The sequence below is a fragment of the Oncorhynchus mykiss genome, chromosome 5 (genome assembly GCF_057628025.1).
Source record: "Oncorhynchus mykiss isolate SJ-2025 chromosome 5, ASM5762802v1, whole genome shotgun sequence".
Classification (NCBI taxonomy): Eukaryota; Metazoa; Chordata; class Actinopteri; order Salmoniformes; family Salmonidae; genus Oncorhynchus; species Oncorhynchus mykiss.
In genome coordinates this window covers 94,982,522-94,995,287 of record NC_143026.1, presented here as the reverse complement: position 1 = coordinate 94,995,287, position 12,766 = coordinate 94,982,522, and positions in this window count along the sequence as shown.

Genomic DNA, 12,766 nt, shown 5'->3' with positions numbered 1-12,766 from the left:
CTGGCGTTATAAACCCTAGTGTTCCCCTGTAACAATATGGTGATTTACTGTTACAGTTAGCTGGCGTTATAAACCCTAGTGTTCCCCTGTAACAATATGGTGATTTACTGTTAGTTAGCTGGCGTTATAAACCCTAGTGTTTCCCTGTAACAATATGGTGATTTACTGTTAGTTAGCTGGCGTTATAAACCCTAGTGATTCCCTGTAACAATATGGTGATTTACTGTTAGTTAGCTGGCGTTATAAACCCTAGTGTTCCCCTGTAACAATATGGTGATTTACTGTTAGTTAGCTGGCGTTATAAACCCTAGTGTTTCCCTGTAACAATATGGTGATTTACTGTTAGTTAGCTGGCGTTATAAACCCTAGTGTTTCCCTGTAACAATATGGTGATTTACTGTTAGTTAGCTGGCGTTATGAACCCTAGTGTTCCACTGTAACAATATGGTGATTTACTGTTAGTTAGCTGGCGTTATAAACCCTAGTGTTCCCCTGTAACAATATGGTGATTTACTGTTAGTTAGCTGGCGTTATAAACCCTAGTGTTCCCCTGTAACAATATGGTGATTTACTGTTAGTTAGCTGGCGTTATGAACAATAGTGTTCCCCTGTAACAATATGGTGATTTACTGTTAGTTAGCTGGCGTTATGAACCCTAGTGTTCCCCTGTAACAATATGGTGATTTACTGTTAGTTAGCTGGCGTTATAAACCCTAGTGTTCCCCTGTAACAATATGGTGATTTACTGTTAGTTAGCTGGCGTTATAAACCCTAGTGTTCCCCTGTAACAATATGGTGATTTACTGTTAGTTAGCTGGCGTTATAAACCCTAGTGTTCCCCTGTAACAATATGGTGATTTACTGTTACAGTTAGCTGGCGTTATAAACCCTAGTGTTCCCCTGTAACAATATGGTGATTTACTGTTAGTTAGCTGGCGTTATAAACCCTAGTGTTCCCCTGTAACAATATGGTGATTTACTGTTAGTTAGCTGGCGTTATAAACCCTAGTGTTTCCCTGTAACAATATGGTGATTTACTGTTAGTTAGCTGGCGTTATAAACCCTAGTGTTCCCCTGTAACAATATGGTGATTTACTGTTAGTTAGCTGGCGTTATAAACCCTAGTGTTCCCCTGTAACAATATGGTGATTTACTGTTAGTTAGCTGGCGTTATAAACCCTAGTGTTCCCCTGTAACAATATGGTGATTTACTGTTAGTTAGCTGGCGTTATAAACCCTAGTGTTCCCCTGTAACAATATGGTGATTTACTGTTAGTTAGCTGGCGTTATAAACCCTAGTGTTTCCCTGTAACAATATGGTGATTTACTGTTAGTTAGCTGGCGTTATAAACCCTAGTGTTCCACTGTAACAATATGGTGATTTACTGTTACAGTTAGCTGGCGTTATAAACCCTAGTGTTCCCCTGTAACAATATGGTGATTTACTGTTACAGTTAGCTGGCGTTATAAACCCTAGTGTTCCCCTGTAACAATATGGTGATTTACTGTTAGTTAGCTGGCGTTATAAACCCTAGTGTTCCACTGTAACAATATGGTGATTTACTGTTAGTTAGCTGGCGTTATGAACCCTAGTGTTCCCCTGTAACAATATGGTGATTTACTGTTAGTTAGCTGGCGTTATAAACCCTAGTGTTCCCCTGTAACAATATGGTGATTTACTGTTAGTTAGCTGGCGTTATAAACCCTAGTGTTCCACTGTAACAATATGGTGATTTACTGTTACAGTTAGCTGGCGTTACAAACCCTAGTGTTCCACTGTAACAATATGGTGATTTACTGTTAGTTAGCTGGCGTTATGAACCCTAGTGTTCCACTGTAACAATATGGTGATTTACTGTTAGTTAGCTGGCGTTATAAACCCTAGTGTTTCCCTGTAACAATATGGTGATTTACTGTTAGTTAGCTGGTGTTATGAACCCTAGTGTTCCACTGTAACAATATGGTGATTTACTGTTAGTTAGCTGGCGTTATAAACCCTAGTGTTCCACTGTAACAATATGGTGATTTACTGTTACAGTTAGCTGGCGTTATAAACCCTAGTGTTCCACTGTAACAATATGGTGATTTACTGTTAGTTAGCTGGCGTTATGAACCCTAGTGTTCCACTGTAACAATATGGTGATTTACTGTTAGTTAGCTGGCGTTATAAACCCTAGTGTTCCCCTGTAACAATATGGTGATTTACTGTTAGTTAGCTGGCGTTATAAACCCTAATGTTCCCCTGTAACAATATGGTGATTTACTGTTACAGTTAGCTGGCGTTATAAACCCTAGTGTTCCCCTGTAACAATATGGTGATTTACTGTTACAGTTAGCTGGCGTTATAAACCCTAGTGTTCCCCTGTAACAATATGGTGATTTACTGTTAGTTAGCTGGCGTTATAAACCCTAGTGTTTCCCTGTAACAATATGGTGATTTACTGTTAGTTAGCTGGCGTTATAAACCCTAGTGTTTCCCTGTAACAATATGGTGATTTACTGTTAGTTAGCTGGCGTTATAAACCCTAGTGTTCCCCTGTAACAATATGGTGATTTACTGTTAGTTAGCTGGCGTTATAAACCCTAGTGTTTCCCTGTAACAATATGGTGATTTACTGTTAGTTAGCTGGCGTTATAAACCCTAGTGTTTCCCTGTAACAATATGGTGATTTACTGTTAGTTAGCTGGCGTTATGAACCCTAGTGTTCCACTGTAACAATATGGTGATTTACTGTTAGTTAGCTGGAGTTATAAACCCTAGTGTTTCCCTGTAACAATATGGTGATTTACTGTTAGTTAGCTGGCGTTATAAACCCTAGTGTTCCACTGTAACAATATGGTGATTTACTGTTAGTTAGCTGGCGTTATAAACCCTAGTGTTCCCCTGTAACAATATGGTGATTTACTGTTAGTTAGCTGGCGTTATAAACCCTAGTGTTCCCCTGTAACAATATGGTGATTTACTGTTAGTTAGCTGGCGTTATGAACCCTAGTGTTCCCCTGTAACAATATGGTGATTTACTGTTAGTTAGCTGGCGTTATGAACCCTAGTGTTCCCCTGTAACAATATGGTGATTTACTGTTAGTTAGCTGGCGTTATAAACCCTAGTGTTCCCCTGTAACAATATGGTGATTTACTGTTAGTTAGCTGGCGTTATAAACCCTAGTGTTCCCCTGTAACAATATGGTGATTTACTGTTAGTTAGCTGGCGTTATAAACCCTAGTGTTCCCCTGTAACAATATGGTGATTTACTGTTAGTTAGCTGGCGTTATAAACCCTAGTGTTCCCCTGTAACAATATGGTGATTTACTGTTAGTTAGCTGGCGTTATAAACCCTAGTGTTTCCCTGTAACAATATGGTGATTTACTGTTAGTTAGCTGGCGTTATAAACCCTAGTGTTCCACTGTAACAATATGGTGATTTACTGTTACAGTTAGCTGGCGTTATAAACCCTAGTGTTCCCCTGTAACAATATGGTGATTTACTGTTACAGTTAGCTGGCGTTATAAACCCTAGTGTTCCCCTGTAACAATATGGTGATTTACTGTTAGTTAGCTGGCGTTATAAACCCTAGTGTTCCACTGTAACAATATGGTGATTTACTGTTAGTTAGCTGGCGTTATGAACCCTAGTGTTCCCCTGTAACAATATGGTGATTTACTGTTAGTTAGCTGGCGTTATAAACCCTAGTGTTCCCCTGTAACAATATGGTGATTTACTGTTAGTTAGCTGGCGTTATAAACCCTAGTGTTCCACTGTAACAATATGGTGATTTACTGTTACAGTTAGCTGGCGTTATAAACCCTAGTGTTCCACTGTAACAATATGGTGATTTACTGTTAGTTAGCTGGCGTTATGAACCCTAGTGTTCCACTGTAACAATATGGTGATTTACTGTTAGTTAGCTGGCATTATAAACCCTAGTGTTCCCCTGTAACAATATGGTGATTTACTGTTAGTTAGCTGGCGTTATAAACCCTAGTGTTTCCCTGTAACAATATGGTGATTTACTGTTAGTTAGCTGGCGTTATGAACCCTAGTGTTCCACTGTAACAATATGGTGATTTACTGTTAGTTAGCTGGCGTTATAAACCCTAGTGTTCCACTGTAACAATATGGTGATTTACTGTTACAGTTAGCTGGCGTTATAAACCCTAGTGTTCCACTGTAACAATATGGTGATTTACTGTTAGTTAGCTGGCGTTATGAACCCTAGTGTTCCACTGTAACAATATGGTGATTTACTGTTAGTTAGCTGGCGTTATAAACCCTAGTGTTCCCCTGTAACAATATGGTGATTTACTGTTAGTTAGCTGGCGTTATAAACCCTAATGTTCCCCTGTAACAATATGGTGATTTACTGTTACAGTTAGCTGGCGTTATAAACCCTAGTGTTCCCCTGTAACAATATGGTGATTTACTGTTACAGTTAGCTGGCGTTATAAACCCTAGTGTTCCCCTGTAACAATATGGTGATTTACTGTTAGTTAGCTGGCGTTATAAACCCTAGTGTTTCCCTGTAACAATATGGTGATTTACTGTTAGTTAGCTGGCGTTATAAACCCTAGTGATTCCCTGTAACAATATGGTGATTTACTGTTAGTTAGCTGGCGTTATAAACCCTAGTGTTCCCCTGTAACAATATGGTGATTTACTGTTAGTTAGCTGGCGTTATAAACCCTAGTGTTTCCCTGTAACAATATGGTGATTTACTGTTAGTTAGCTGGCGTTATAAACCCTAGTGTTTCCCTGTAACAATATGGTGATTTACTGTTAGTTAGCTGGCGTTATGAACCCTAGTGTTCCACTGTAACAATATGGTGATTTACTGTTAGTTAGCTGGCGTTATAAACCCTAGTGTTTCCCTGTAACAATATGGTGATTTACTGTTAGTTAGCTGGCGTTATAAACCCTAGTGTTCCACTGTAACAATATGGTGATTTACTGTTAGTTAGCTGGCGTTATAAACCCTAGTGTTCCCCTGTAACAATATGGTGATTTACTGTTAGTTAGCTGGCGTTATAAACCCTAGTGTTCCCCTGTAACAATATGGTGATTTACTGTTAGTTAGCTGGCGTTATGAACAATAGTGTTCCCCTGTAACAATATGGTGATTTACTGTTAGTTAGCTGGCGTTATGAACCCTAGTGTTCCCCTGTAACAATATGGTGATTTACTGTTAGTTAGCTGGCGTTATAAACCCTAGTGTTCCCCTGTAACAATATGGTGATTTACTGTTAGTTAGCTGGCGTTATAAACCCTAGTGTTCCCCTGTAACAATATGGTGATTTACTGTTAGTTAGCTGGCGTTATAAACCCTAGTGTTCCCCTGTAACAATATGGTGATTTACTGTTACAGTTAGCTGGCGTTATAAACCCTAGTGTTCCCCTGTAACAATATGGTGATTTACTGTTAGTTAGCTGGCGTTATAAACCCTAGTGTTCCCCTGTAACAATATGGTGATTTACTGTTACAGTTAGCTGGCGTTATAAACCCTAGTGTTCCCCTGTAACAATATGGTGATTTACTGTTAGTTAGCTGGCGTTATAAACTCTAGTGTTCCCCTGTAACAATATGGTGATTTACTGTTAGTTAGCTGGCGTTATGAACCCTAGTGTTCCCCTGTAACAATATGGTGATTTACTGTTAGTTAGCTGGCGTTATGAACCCTAGTGTTCCACTGTAACAATATGGTGATTTACTGTTAGTTAGCTGGCGTTATAAACCCTAGTGTTCCCCTGTAACAATATGGTGATTTACTGTTAGTTAGCTGGCGTTATAAACCCTAGTGTTCCACTGTAACAATATGGTGATTTACTGTTAGTTAGCTGGCGTTATAAACCCTAGTGTTCCCCTGTAACAATATGGTGATTTACTGTTAGTTAGCTGGCGTTATAAACCCTAGTGTTCCACTGTAACAATATGGTGATTTACTGTTAGTTAGCTGGCGTTATGAACCCTAGTGTTCCCCTGTAACAATATGGTGATTTACTGTTAGTTAGCTGGCGTTATGAACCCTAGTGTTCCCTGTAACAATATGGTGATTTACTGTTAGTTAGCTGGCGTTATAAACCCTAGTGTTCCACTGTAACAATATGGTGATTTACTGTTAGTTAGCTGGCGTTATGAACCCTAGTGTTCCCTGTAACAATATGGTGATTTACTGTTAGTTAGCTGGCGTTATGAACCCTAGTGTTCCCTGTAACAATATGGTGATTTACTGTTAGTTAGCTGGCGTTATAAACCCTAGTGTTCCCCTGTAACAATATGGTGATTTACTGTTAGTTAGCTGGCGTTATAAACCCTAGTGTTCCCCTGTAACAATATGGTGATTTACTGTTACAGTTAGCTGGCGTTATAAACCCTAGTGTTCCACTGTAACAATATGGTGATTTACTGTTACAGTTAGCTGGCGTTATAAACCCTAGTGTTCCCCTGTAACAATATGGTGATTTACTGTTAGTTAGCTGGCGTTATAAACCCTAGTGTTCCACTGTAACAATATGGTGATTTACTGTTACAGTTAGCTGGCGTTATAAACCCTAGTGTTCCCCTGTAACAATATGGTGATTTACTGTTAGTTAGCTGGCGTTATGAACCCTAGTGTTCCACTGTAACAATATGGTGATTTACTGTTAGTTAGCTGGCGTTATAAACCCTAGTGTTCCCCTGTAACAATATGGTGATTTACTGTTAGTTAGCTGGCGTTATAAACCCTAGTGTTCCCCTGTAACAATATGGTGATTTACTGTTAGTTAGCTGGCGTTATAAACCCTAGTGTTCCCCTGTAACAATATGGTGATTTACTGTTACAGTTAGCTGGCGTTATAAACCCTAGTGTTCCCCTGTAACAATATGGTGATTTACTGTTAGTTAGCTGGCGTTATAAACCCTAGTGTTCCCCTGTAACAATATGGTGATTTACTGTTAGTTAGCTGGCGTTATAAACCCTAGTGTTCCACTGTAACAATATGGTGATTTACTGTTACAGTTAGCTGGCGTTATAAACCCTAGTGTTCCCCTGTAACAATATGGTGATTTACTGTTACAGTTAGCTGGCGTTATAAACCCTAGTGTTCCCCTGTAACAATATGGTGATTTACTGTTACAGTTAGCTGGCGTTATAAACCCTAGTGTTCCCCTGTAACAATATGGTGATTTACTGTTAGTTAGCTGGCGTTATAAACCCTAGTGTTCCCCTGTAACAATATGGTGATTTACTGTTAGTTAGCTGGCATTATAAACCCTAGTGTTCCCCTGTAACAATATGGTGATTTACTGTTAGTTAGCTGGCGTTATAAACCCTAGTGTTTCCCTGTAACAATATGGTGATTTACTGTTAGTTAGCTGGCGTTATGAACCCTAGTGTTCCACTGTAACAATATGGTGATTTACTGTTAGTTAGCTGGCGTTATAAACCCTAGTGTTCCACTGTAACAATATGGTGATTTACTGTTACAGTTAGCTGGCGTTATAAACCCTAGTGTTCCACTGTAACAATATGGTGATTTACTGTTAGTTAGCTGGCGTTATGAACCCTAGTGTTCCACTGTAACAATATGGTGATTTACTGTTAGTTAGCTGGCGTTATAAACCCTAGTGTTCCCCTGTAACAATATGGTGATTTACTGTTAGTTAGCTGGCGTTATAAACCCTAATGTTCCCCTGTAACAATATGGTGATTTACTGTTACAGTTAGCTGGCGTTATAAACCCTAGTGTTCCCCTGTAACAATATGGTGATTTACTGTTACAGTTAGCTGGCGTTATAAACCCTAGTGTTCCCCTGTAACAATATGGTGATTTACTGTTAGTTAGCTGGCGTTATAAACCCTAGTGTTTCCCTGTAACAATATGGTGATTTACTGTTAGTTAGCTGGCGTTATAAACCCTAGTGATTCCCTGTAACATTATGGTGATTTACTGTTAGTTAGCTGGCGTTATAAACCCTAGTGTTCCCCTGTAACAATATGGTGATTTACTGTTAGTTAGCTGGCGTTATAAACCCTAGTGTTTCCCTGTAACAATATGGTGATTTACTGTTAGTTAGCTGGCGTTATAAACCCTAGTGTTTCCCTGTAACAATATGGTGATTTACTGTTAGTTAGCTGGCGTTATGAACCCTAGTGTTCCACTGTAACAATATGGTGATTTACTGTTAGTTAGCTGGCGTTATAAACCCTAGTGTTTCCCTGTAACAATATGGTGATTTACTGTTAGTTAGCTGGCGTTATAAACCCTAGTGTTCCACTGTAACAATATGGTGATTTACTGTTAGTTAGCTGGCGTTATAAACCCTAGTGTTCCCCTGTAACAATATGGTGATTTACTGTTAGTTAGCTGGCGTTATAAACCCTAGTGTTCCCCTGTAACAATATGGTGATTTACTGTTAGTTAGCTGGCGTTATGAACAATAGTGTTCCCCTGTAACAATATGGTGATTTACTGTTAGTTAGCTGGCGTTATGAACCCTAGTGTTCCCCTGTAACAATATGGTGATTTACTGTTAGTTAGCTGGCGTTATAAACCCTAGTGTTCCCCTGTAACAATATGGTGATTTACTGTTAGTTAGCTGGCGTTATAAACCCTAGTGTTCCCCTGTAACAATATGGTGATTTACTGTTAGTTAGCTGGCGTTATAAACCCTAGTGTTCCCCTGTAACAATATGGTGATTTACTGTTACAGTTAGCTGGCGTTATAAACCCTAGTGTTCCCCTGTAACAATATGGTGATTTACTGTTAGTTAGCTGGCGTTATAAACCCTAGTGTTCCCCTGTAACAATATGGTGATTTACTGTTACAGTTAGCTGGCGTTATAAACCCTAGTGTTCCCCTGTAACAATATGGTGATTTACTGTTAGTTAGCTGGCGTTATAAACCCTAGTGTTCCCCTGTAACAATATGGTGATTTACTGTTAGTTAGCTGGCGTTATGAACCCTAGTGTTCCCCTGTAACAATATGGTGATTTACTGTTAGTTAGCTGGCGTTATGAACCCTAGTGTTCCACTGTAACAATATGGTGATTTACTGTTAGTTAGCTGGCGTTATAAACCCTAGTGTTCCCCTGTAACAATATGGTGATTTACTGTTAGTTAGCTGGCGTTATAAACCCTAGTGTTCCACTGTAACAATATGGTGATTTACTGTTAGTTAGCTGGCGTTATAAACCCTAGTGTTCCCCTGTAACAATATGGTGATTTACTGTTAGTTAGCTGGCGTTATAAACCCTAGTGTTCCACTGTAACAATATGGTGATTTACTGTTAGTTAGCTGGCGTTATGAACCCTAGTGTTCCCCTGTAACAATATGGTGATTTACTGTTAGTTAGCTGGCGTTATGAACCCTAGTGTTCCCTGTAACAATATGGTGATTTACTGTTAGTTAGCTGGCGTTATAAACCCTAGTGTTCCACTGTAACAATATGGTGATTTACTGTTAGTTAGCTGGCGTTATGAACCCTAGTGTTCCCTGTAACAATATGGTGATTTACTGTTAGTTAGCTGGCGTTATGAACCCTAGTGTTCCCTGTAACAATATGGTGATTTACTGTTAGTTAGCTGGCGTTATAAACCCTAGTGTTCCCCTGTAACAATATGGTGATTTACTGTTAGTTAGCTGGCGTTATAAACCCTAGTGTTCCCCTGTAACAATATGGTGATTTACTGTTACAGTTAGCTGGCGTTATAAACCCTAGTGTTCCACTGTAACAATATGGTGATTTACTGTTACAGTTAGCTGGCGTTATAAACCCTAGTGTTCCCCTGTAACAATATGGTGATTTACTGTTAGTTAGCTGGCGTTATAAACCCTAGTGTTCCACTGTAACAATATGGTGATTTACTGTTACAGTTAGCTGGCGTTATAAACCCTAGTGTTCCCCTGTAACAATATGGTGATTTACTGTTAGTTAGCTGGCGTTATGAACCCTAGTGTTCCACTGTAACAATATGGTGATTTACTGTTAGTTAGCTGGCGTTATAAACCCTAGTGTTCCCCTGTAACAATATGGTGATTTACTGTTAGTTAGCTGGCGTTATAAACCCTAGTGTTCCCCTGTAACAATATGGTGATTTACTGTTAGTTAGCTGGCGTTATAAACCCTAGTGTTCCCCTGTAACAATATGGTGATTTACTGTTACAGTTAGCTGGCGTTATAAACCCTAGTGTTCCCCTGTAACAATATGGTGATTTACTGTTAGTTAGCTGGCGTTATAAACCCTAGTGTTCCCCTGTAACAATATGGTGATTTACTGTTAGTTAGCTGGCGTTATAAACCCTAGTGTTCCACTGTAACAATATGGTGATTTACTGTTACAGTTAGCTGGCGTTATAAACCCTAGTGTTCCCCTGTAACAATATGGTGATTTACTGTTACAGTTAGCTGGCGTTATAAACCCTAGTGTTCCCCTGTAACAATATGGTGATTTACTGTTACAGTTAGCTGGCGTTATAAACCCTAGTGTTCCCCTGTAACAATATGGTGATTTACTGTTAGTTAGCTGGCGTTATAAACCCTAGTGTTCCCCTGTAACAATATGGTGATTTACTGTTAGTTAGCTGGCGTTATAAACCCTAGTGTTCCCCTGTAACAATATGGTGATTTACTGTTAGTTAGCTGGCGTTATAAACCCTAGTGTTCCCCTGTAACAATATGGTGATTTACTGTTACAGTTAGCTGGCGTTATAAACCCTAGTGTTCCCCTGTAACAATATGGTGATTTAATGTTAGTTAGCTGGCGTTATAAACCCTAGTGTTCCCCTGTAACAATATGGTGATTTACTGTTACAGTTAGCTGGCGTTATGAACCCTAGTGTTCCCCTGTAACAATATGGTGATTTACTGTTATAGTTAGCTGGCGTTATAAACCCTAGTGTTCCCCTGTAACAATATGGTGATTTACTGTTAGTTAGCTGGCGTTATAAACCCTAGTGTTCCCCTGTAACAATATGGTGATTTACTGTTAGTTAGCTGGCGTTATAAACCCTAGTGTTCCCCTGTAACAATATGGTGATTTACTGTTAGTTAGCTGGCGTTATAAACCCTAGTGTTCCCCTGTAACAATATGGTGATTTACTGTTACAGTTAGCTGGCGTTATAAACCCTAGTGTTCCCCTGTAACAATATGGTGATTTATTGTTAGTTAGCTGGCGTTATAAACCCTAGTGTTCCCCTGTAACAATATGGTGATTTACTGTTAGTTAGCTGGCGTAATAAACCCTAGTGTTCCACTGTAACAATATGGTGATTTACTGTTAGTTAGCTCGCGTTATGAACCCTAGTGTTCCACTGTAACAATATGGTGATTTACTGTTAGTTAGCTGGCGTTATGAACCCTAGTGTTCCCCTGTAACAATATGGTGATTTACTGTTAGTTAGCTGGCGTTATAAACCCTAGTGTTCCCCTGTAACAATATGGTGATTTACTGTTAGTTAGCTGGCGTTATAAACCCTAGTGTTCCCCTGTAACAATATGGTGATTTACTGTTAGTTAGCTGGCGTTATAAACCCTAGTGTTCCCCTGTAACAATATGGTGATTTACTGTTAGTTAGCTGATGTTATAAACCCTAGTGTTCCCCTGTAACAATATGGTGATTTACTGTTAGTTAGCTGGCGTTATGAACCCTAGTGTTCCACTGTAACAATATGGTGATTTACTGTTAGTTAGCTGGCGTTATGAACCCTAGTGTTCCCCTGTAACAATATGGTGATTTACTGTTAGTTAGCTGGCGTTATAAACCCTAGTGTTCCCCTGTAACAATATGGTGATTTACTGTTAGTTAGCTGGCGTTATGAACCCTAGTGTTCCCCTGTAACAATATGGTGATTTACTGTTAGTTAGCTGGCGTTATAAACCCTAGTGTTCCCCTGTAACAATATGGTGATTTACTGTTAGTTAGCTGGCGTTATGAACCCTAGTGTTCCACTGTAACAATATGGTGATTTACTGTTAGTTAGCTGGCGTTATGAACCCTAGTGTTCCACTGTAACAATATGGTGATTTACTGTTAGTTAGCTGGCGTTATGAACCCTAGTGTTCCCCTGTAACAATATGGTGATTTACTGTTAGTTAGCTGGCGTTATAAACACTAGTGTTCCCCTGTAACAATATGGTGATTTACTGTTAGTTAGCTGGCGTTATGAACCCTAGTGTTCCACTGTAACAATATGGTGATTTACTGTTAGTTAGCTGGCGTTATGAACCCTAGTGTTCCCCTGTAACAATATGGTGATTTACTGTTAGTTAGCTGGCGTTATAAACCCTAGTGTTCCCCTGTAACAATATGGTGATTTACTGTTAGTTAGCTGGCGTTATGAACCCTAGTGTTCCCCTGTAACAATATGGTGATTTACTGTTAGTTAGCTGGCGTTATGAACCCTAGTGTTCCACTGTAACAATATGGTGATTTACTGTTAGTTAGCTGGCGTTATGAACCCTAGTGTTCCACTGTAACAATATGGTGATTTACTGTTAGTTAGCTGGCGTTATGAACCCTAGTGTTCCCCTGTAACAATATGGTGATTTACTGTTAGTTAGCTGGCATTATAAACCCTAGTGTTCCCCTGTAACAATATGGTGATTTACTGTTAGTTAGCTGGCGTTATAAACCCTAGTGTTCCCCTGTAACAATATGGTGATTTACTGTTAGTTAGCTGGCGTTATAAACCCTAGTGTTCCCCTGTAACAATATGGTGATTTACTGTTAGTTAGCTGGCGTTATAAACCCTAGTGTTCCCCTGTAACAATATGGTGATTTACTG